We start from the raw sequence: 9,276 nt of genomic DNA on the forward strand, positions 1-9,276 counted from the left end.
TCACCAGTGGCGTAGCGTGGGTTGTCAGCACCCGGGGCAAGGCAAGTAATTTGCACCCCCTAACCCGTGGATTTGCACCCCCTAACCCGTGGATTTGCGCCCCCTAACCCTAACCCCTAGACATTGCGCCCGGTGCGGCCGGCCCCCCCTGCACCCCCCACGCTACGCCACTGGGTGTCACACCAGTTATGGAAGAACCTTCCTGGAGAGACTGGTCTGGTGCCATCTTACAGTCTTTTTAGCATCCACCCCAGGCCTTTTAAACAGCTAGCTCATAAGCTAAATGTCATGGGGGCACTTTGTTAAATGCTTTGCTGAGATCATGATAACATGATAAATTACTGATCCACAACTTGAAAAAAGGTCATTCCCCCCTGCTGTGCTTCATCAGAGAATGGGGAGGAGATCTTCACTTCCCCCTACATGACCATTTTTGGTTTCCCTGTTCCTGCAACATCCCCCCAAGTCCTATTCATGAAGCTGTTAATCTGCGTATGTGTGCTCATCTGTGCCTGTACGGTGGCTGTTAGGGTATGTTCACATTACCGTTTACTTTGCATCCAGTTTTCTAGCCGGATTGACACTGGTTTGATTTAAAAAATATCAAACAGCAGTATCTGTCAAGAATTGTAGCTAACATGTGAATATGGCTTCAAATACTGGCAGTGGGAATACACTGGATTTGGAGTAGGTCCTAATGTCAACATACCCATTGCCTACTGTGGACTGCCATCGGAACAGGGGAGGGAGGCAGGGTGGCTGTTGGCCTACAGAGGGCCTCCAAAACGCCTGAGGAGCAGTTCCTCTTCCAGCGGTGGGAAAAGCCACACCTCCAGTGGAGAAGACAGGGAAGGGGCCAGCCAAGCGAGGAAAGGGCTCGAGGATGGTGCTGAGAGCCCCAGCGCCTCACCTCGCCAGGCTGGCCAGGAGGGCTTGCGCAGAGGGGTGAAACGCAAGGAGGGGAGGAGGAGGCTTGGGGTGCTTAGTTCTTATGTTGGGGAGAAGCTGGAAGGAGCCACTCCCGGATTCTGCGAGTGACTGAGACGGACATGAACTTTGTAGATCTGCACTGTAAATAATTTGCACAATAAAACCTGTAAAAGACAGGTCGGAGTTCTGCCTGGTTAGTCACGAGCAACCACCATCAGCATCTGACACCTACTGTAGCACTGTTTTTATTATTATTACCCTTGTTGGTGGTGATGGAGACTGGGTGAGATCTTCAGAATGAGCAATCTAACCTTTGTGTTTGAGCACTAGGAGAGATGATGAAGGCTAATTGACTTTAGCCTGTTTTTTTGGTATTGTGAACTTGAGGTCTGAATAGGAAAAGATTTGTCTGAAAGGGATTTCTGTTGGTGCTAGGAAATGCAACTGTGCAATGACTGTGTGTATTTAATCATATATGCTTCTATCGTTTATTGTGTTTATTGTGTATTATTTTGTTGTGCCTTAGAGGAGAAATGGTTCCCCCCCCCCCAAAAAAAAATATAATGTGGGAACAGTTTCTCTTGAAGGGATAATGATGGGATGCTTCCATTTTACTCTCAGCCTCTATACCTGTCTATTTCTCTGTGAGAAAACATCACAGAAAACATCACCAGTCTTCAGTGATCTTCATTTCAAGGAAACCAAGCCCAATGCAGGCCCTGGGAGCCCTGAAACGTGTCATAACATTATGTCTGCTGCATTTCCACAGTCCACTAAGAGAGCAATCTGTTTTTTTGAAAATATTATTTATTGATCTACTGTACATGTATGGCTGCCCCAAAACTTAAATTATTCGGGTGACATACAAAAATTAAAAGAATAAAAAACAATATGGAAAAATACCATTCAAAACAATAAAAGCAGCATAATCATTGTTATTTCTGGCAAGTATACAATAAAACATGAATCACAGAACTGAGAAGCTCATATTATAAACTACATAAACACTTCCCTTGTGCTTCTTCAGTTTGACACACTACTTTCTATCTACTCCTATTCTCTTTCTGTCTCTGGTTTCTGACTGTGGTTTTGTTGATTTCCTTTCCCTTATGAGTCTGCATCTCACAAAGCTGCAGTCAATTGTGAATTCCTTGCAGTACGTTTAAGGCATGTATTTTGACACACAAATGGACTGTTACTGGTTTCGTGTAGCACTGGCGCATATAATACCGCAAGGCCATTAGCAGCCAGTAAACATATCCATCCAGCATCATTTGAAAGCACTTTCGCACCTTGCTGATATTAGCATGAAAAGAAGCCGTTTTGGCTGGGTGGATGCTAACTCGGCAGGCAAGGCATGTTAGCTGCCTGCGCAACTGACCATTCGCCTTCTGTGACAAGTAGATGACCTCTGATACCGCAGGGGGCCTTCAGGCAGCCAGAGTTTTGCAGGAGGGGTTCAAGTGCATGCTGGAACTTTAGGTTTGTGCAGTTAAAGTGGATAAAAGCACTTTGTTGCCCTAGCACAGCAAATCCACTTTAAAAAGCACCACCACCACCCTGATGTTTTTTGTTTGCAATTTGGAAAGTGACAAGGAAATGTAGTGAAAAGCGTGGGATGACCAATGATTAATGTGAAGGAGTAAAAACACCCCTGTAAGCAAATCAGGATGAATGCTCATTGTCGTATAACTGCCTTGAAAACCAGTCAGAATGAGTGTTCAATAAAGACCGGACATAGTGTGATCATTGCATAAGTTTTGTGGAAGCAAAGCAGGATGAGTACAGAATAAATGAGTTGTCTGGAGGAGTTTGACCCTGTAAGTCGTCTTAGCCTTGATGCTGCACTGCAAGATTGGCCTCTGAAGAGCTGGGTACAGTCTAATGTCTCCCCACCCTTTCAAAATTAGATCTGTAAGTGGCCGTTTGTGGCACCTGTTCCTTTATCTCAAATGCGGCACTGGAACTTACTATTAATATGGCAAAGGAAAGAAATGAGGCTGAATGCCTTGTCTGTACAAGGGACAACACGCCCTGTTCCGCTGTAAATGTTTCCACTCGAGGTTATCGTAAATAGTTCGGTCTTTAAAAAGAAGAGGAAGAGCGATGCTTCTGCAGTACATTTGTTTCCAGACTGCTGCATCACCACCAGAAATAAGCATTGTGGTTTCTTGCTACATCTCAGTCACCCTGACACAGGAAATGCTGCTCTCTGCTTCTGTCACATTTTCCACAAGTATGAGGGGGGGGGGGAATCAAGATTCAATGTGATCAGCTTAAGGAGAAAGAAAACAAAAGGAAAACATCACTCACAGGACACAGACTGATATACCAAAAGGAAAGGAAAAAAGAAGAGTCCTTCTATTGTCTGCTGCCTAAATCACTGCTGGCCAGCGACCTGCCTTTTGTATCTTCTTGGGTCTGATTACTCAATCAGATCACATTTTCTCATTGGCCATGTGGACTTCTCTCTACCCTTGGGGGGTCATGGCACATACACTGTTGTCATCAGGAACTGGTGGTAATAGTTGTTTTCAGTAGCATCCCTGAATGCCAGTCACATTTCGATGTACCAGGAGCAGATGGTCTGAAGCACTACAGTGCAGACTGGCTGAGCTGCCAAGAACTCCGCTGCTTTTCTGCAAATTACGTAACAAGCCAATTGCAATCAAACTGGGACAAGACGTAAGATTTGTGCTGCCAGCTCTGATCTGTGGCCTTGGAGACACTCCACATTTGACAGTTGTGCCTTGGGCTGGTAGATGTCTGTGATTTATTTATTATTTGTTCCCTCTGATTTGTAGCCAACGCTATTCAAAGAGCTCGGGTTGAGAAGCAACACAAACAACCAAACAACTAAAAGATAGCCAGCTCCTGTCTACACAATGTAAAGGTGTGTCTGAATACAGGTTAGATCAGGGATGGACAGTGTGGTGGCCTCCAGATGTTGTTGGATTATAACTCCCATCAGCCCTGACCATTGGCTACGCTGGCTGGGGCTGATGGATGCTGTAGTCCAACAACATCTGGAGGGTAACACATTAGCTATCCTTGGGTTAGGTAGTGACTTACTCAGAGCCCTCCTATTGGCTTCATGGCCACATGGGGATTTGAACTCAGGTCTCCCTATTCCATCACTTCATTCACCACACCACACTGGCTCTATGGCTAGCTGCCTGATGCCATAGTTTGACAAAGACCATTTCTGCAGAACTCATGGTCTGAAGTGCTATTCTTCTCATTCATACTCTGGCCAGATTTCCCTCTTGACACAAATTGCTCAATATGTTGAAAAAAGAGGCCATAGCTTTGTGTTCTAGTCCTCCTCACCACCTCATAAACTACAGAAACAACATTAAAAAGAACAACAACTATGCTGCATCTGTTATCTTGGGAGTAGGAAAGTGGATCTGGCTGGGCGGCAAATCATTTTCTCTCCTACCTCTCGCAGGCCGAGTATGACATGCAGGCTGAGTCTCACCTGACATCACACGAGCTTTTTTGCCTACAGGGGTCTTTGGCAGACCCTCTCAAAGTACTAACTTGAGCAGAGCTTTGAATGGGACTTCTGACAATCAACTGAGCCCCATTCAGCCTGCAAGCCCCATTTTGGCTGAGCCAGGTTTTACCTGTCCACGTGGGCATGGCTTGGCACAAAGTCGCCTCATGGGCTAAATGAGGCCTAGCTGGCCTGATTAGGCCTGTGGGTCAGAAGTTCCCAACCCCTGCTGATCTGATTTTGATGAAGTTCCTGTTAATGGGTAGGGCAATTACATTTTGCTTAGCTATGAATAGACACACTCTAACACACACCGCAGAGAAGGGTTAGCCAAAACTCCGAACACTCTGTATTACCCTTTACCAGCAGGACTGAAGACATTAAATGGGCAGTTTTTTCTGCCATGAAAAGTGTCTTGTTTCCAACTTAAAAGCAACTGCCACCAAAAAACTGTAGTAACTCCATCTCATCAATGTTTGCATGGCAAGTACAGATCAATGAGAAGCAGCTGCTCTGGATCTACACGGACTATCTGGCAAATGGCTGGTGAGCCTCCATGAACCTCCAAATGTTCTTGGATTACCAACTCCCAGTCAGATCCAGGGTCGGGGGAAAACCTGCAACAGGTTTCAGGAGTGTTGGTCAGTGTTTGTTCATTTGGAGGAAGAAAGGTTTGGTTTTGTACAACAGGAAGTGCTGTGCTGATTAAGGAAGGAAGGAAGCCAGGCTCCTACTGGCCATACTAGGCTGGGCCAACCCAGAAGCTTCTGAGTGCTGTCAGTTGCACAGGCCAAAGAGCTACACCATGGCTCTTTATATGCCTGAAGGGCTCTGAGGTCGAACACTCATAGGCAAACAGAGAAAGCTCGCAAGAATTGATCTTCAGGCTTTGGTTCAAAGGACTTGGGTCCTTTGTGCCTTCAGACTTACAATAAGTCTCAGAGCTGCCATTTTATTGCCTTTTTCAACATTAATGGAACACTTGTTTTTCTTAATGACATGCCCTGGTAAGCCGAGCTGCCACTTTATTTTCTGTTTCCTTCCTCTCCTTAATGTGGGTATTGAGATATTTCCTCCACGTTTTAGAGCCTCTGTCAAGCACTCTGAGATCTTGGCATAAACAAATTAATTAAGCCTTACGACACCCTGACATGGTAGGTCAGCGCGGCTGAATCTAATTACTTGGCATTCTTTTAGATCCAAATGTCTTTCAACTTGTCAAAGGCATTTGATCTCCTCGAGTTCAATAGCACATCTAAGGTTTGAAAACTAACCTTTTGAAAAATATTGGCTTTAAAAATATATCCGACTTGCATTATTTAAACCATCAACCACACAGATTTGTTTTTAAAGGAATTGTCTTGCTCTGAGAAGATTAAAGGCGTGTCACAGATTTAACACAAGTGTGATATATAAGAGAGCCCTTAGCTCTCCCTTTACCTTGGCACCCCCTGTAGGAGCAGGGTCACGAGAAAGCAGGGTCACTGATTTTGCTGGGCATATAAATGCTTCACCTTGGATAAGGGACCCCTGACCATTAGGTCCAGTCGTGACTGACTCTGGGGTTGCGGTGCTCATCTCGCTTTATTGGCCGAGGGAGCCGGTGTACAGCTTCTGGGTCATGTGGCCAGCATGACTAAGCTGCTTCTGGTGACCTATTTATCTACTTGCACTTTGACATGCTTTCGAACTGCTAGGTTGGCAGGAGCAGGGACCAAGCAACGGGAGCTCACCCCGTCGTGAGGATTCGAACCGCCGACCTTCTGATTGGCAAGCCCTAGGCTCTGTGGTTTAACCCACAGCGCCACCCGCGTCCCTTCACCTTGGATACTTGGGATTAAACCCACAATAGAATGGCTCAATGGACTGCTAGCTGCTGCCACCTATGGAAGAGCAGGACTCTTACTGCTGCCAGCCTAAAAGACCTATGGCAAGGATGTGAGGTGCGATACTGGTCACATCCAAAGCATGCTCTTTACATCTTATACCACTTTAACAGTCATAGCTTCCTCCAAAGAATTCTGGGAACAGAGGTTTGTTAAAGGTGCTGTGAGTTGTTAGGAAAAATCTTAACAAACTGCAGTTCCCAGAATTCTTTGGGGGGAAGCCATGACTGTTAAAGTGGTATAAGAAGGCTTTAAGTGTATGGTGTGGATGTGCTTTCTGTAGGTGGTTCAGAATGCCCTTGGGTCAAATGACACTGTTGTATTTTTAACCAAGCAATTTAACTGCCTGAGAAACTGACACAGTGGCCTAAGCTTCATCAGACTGGTGTGAAACAAAGGTCAATGCTGAGTGCTTATTCAGGAACCAAAGAAGAGGAAGGATGGCAAGAAGGAAACTTGGGTCTTGGGATCTAACAAAAGGTCAAAATTTTGGAAATTTCCTCTTATTCCTAAACTTCTCAATAATCTGTGACATCAACACAATGTTTCACAGACCGTTAAAGTGGGACATTGCCCCCAGTCCACAGCGAATGGTTGATTGGTTTGATTAAATAAAATAAATAAATAAGAATCCCAAGAAAATTAAGAGCGACAGGTCTCTACAAATAGCAAACCTGGAAATAGTCAAAAGATCAAGTCCTCTGTTTTTCCTTTAACTTCCACGTGCATACAACTGAAGCAAGCCAGAGAAGCAATCAACACCTACCCCAGCATCTGAGGTGTTCCTCCATGGTTTGAGAGTGTGAATGGAGATATATTGACATTTCTGGACAGCATTTAGTTTAGGCATAGGCAAACTCTGGCCCTCCAGATGTTTGGGAATACAATTCCCATCATCCTTAGCTAACAGGACCAGTGGTCAGGGATGATGGGAATTGTAGTCCCAAACACTGGAGGGTCAGAGTTTGCCTATGCCTGATTTAATTTATAAAAGTAAGAGGTACAAACAAAAATGAGAAGTCATAGCAAAGTTTTTCTCTTCCACATTGCTGTGCAAGCTAGGGCCATCACTAGGAATTACACACCTGCCCAGCCTGCTTCTTTACAGAACACAAACTTCAGCCTTATGTTCCCAGGATGAGCAGATGAAGAAAGCTGGTTGGGGGAATGTGTGCCAGACTACCCATTGCCCATAAGGGCCTGTCAGGCTGTAGGTTCATGCATGCTAAATGGGGAAAAGACAAAAACAGGAATGTGTTATACCCTGTGATGATCTCTCTGTGCCTGAGTGCTGGTTTGTGCTTATTGCTATGCATCAATCCTTGCCTTGTTCTCGACATCCTCTCTTTCTCTGTGCAGTGACTATAAAGCTTAGAAATAACACAACACGAAGATCTGAAATGTCTGCAAATCTAGCTGGCAGAATTGAAACTGCAAGGGGAACCTTTACTTCCTGGTTTTGTTTTGTTTTTGTTTGTTTTAAATTAAACTTTGCACCCAACTTTTGATTAGTGCCGTTTTGGAAAATATTTATTTACACTGAGCTTCAAGGTGGTATTCAACACATGTTAGAAATATAAGCATGAAACACGGCTATTACAATGCAAAGAAAATGCAGGTAATAACCTGTTATAAGAATTTTAAGGTCAAAGTGGGAAGCCTCCCCATTGTCTCTTTCCTCACTAATCTTGTCCTCACAAATCCTGTCTTAAGGGCACATTCAAGATATGAACAGGGTGTGAGCCTGTGACCTGTGACCTATATTCAGGAATTAAGTAGTTATAATAACAAAAGAGTGGCCAAAACCCAAATAATGCATCCAAGTAACTTGCCAGACAGGAGATAAACAACACACTCAGATTTCTGTTGTAGACCGCCTTTTCTGTGATGTAGGTATGATTTATCTGGGGGGTGGTCTTGGGCTACAACCCGTCTGTAATGTATGTATGGGGTGGTCTTGGACTCCAGGGCGGGCAATTTTAAATGTCTATATAAGGGCGGGCACACCTTTGTTCTGGGTCCTCCTCCTCTCTCCTTCGTGTGGGGGAGCACCCTGTTGCAACAGTTAATAAAGATCAGGCTTACTAGCTGCTTTGCTTTTCAATATTCTCTGGTTGGCCTCTGTTATTTTCTCCTACCGATAGAGAACCTACAAAAGGACTCTATATGGACTCTCGGGTACCCCATAAGGGAAAAAGAGCAGTTTTTTTCTTATATCACAACAGTGGTTCAAGCTTTCACTGCTCCCTTAGTCTTGAGATGTTGGGAACTTTTGCATGAACAATATTGTCTGATGAATTCACTGAGTGAACAGTGCTAAAGGCAAGATCTGTCTCTATCTGCAGAGGATCAACTTCTCTACCACCTTATAGATTCAGCCTACACATGTTACCCTACAAGGGAGGGTGGAATAAAAACGCTGACCCTTCAGCCAAAAGAAGACAAACTCAGCGCATGGAAAGAGTTTATCTTTATTGCTGAAGCATTAATCTAGAGGCCCCAGTGGTTATCTCCGAAAAGATGGGACCCCGAATACAAAAATCAAGACACTTTTATGACAATTACATGTGTGATCACCTCGCACACGATCCTTTTCAGCAATATGATTGGATAACTGAAAGCATGGACAGCTTGTGGACCGCTAAAACTAATTTCATTGTTTAGAACAGCCTGCCCCTAATTACTATGGCAACAGGTATCTTTAAGCAAGCTCATACAAAATGTTGCTTTTCTTCTATCTGTTACAGGAAGCCTATTTTGGGTCAAGAAAATTTATTGCTCTCCTGACTTTGATGCTAGCCCCCCATCTTCTGCAGAAGGCCAGTGAGTTCTTGGCATCCTTTACTATCCTGATAAGGTGAAGCAAGAGGTCTATAGTGGGTGCTATGCTAGGAAAAAAAGAAAGAAATGCAGCTTCTGTTCCTAGATGGGGGTGCAGGGAGAAGAGTAGTTTAAACCAGA

This window comes from Podarcis tiliguerta (genome assembly GCF_965153285.1).
Source record: "Podarcis tiliguerta genome assembly, chromosome: 2".
Classification (NCBI taxonomy): Eukaryota; Metazoa; Chordata; class Lepidosauria; order Squamata; family Lacertidae; genus Podarcis; species Podarcis tiliguerta.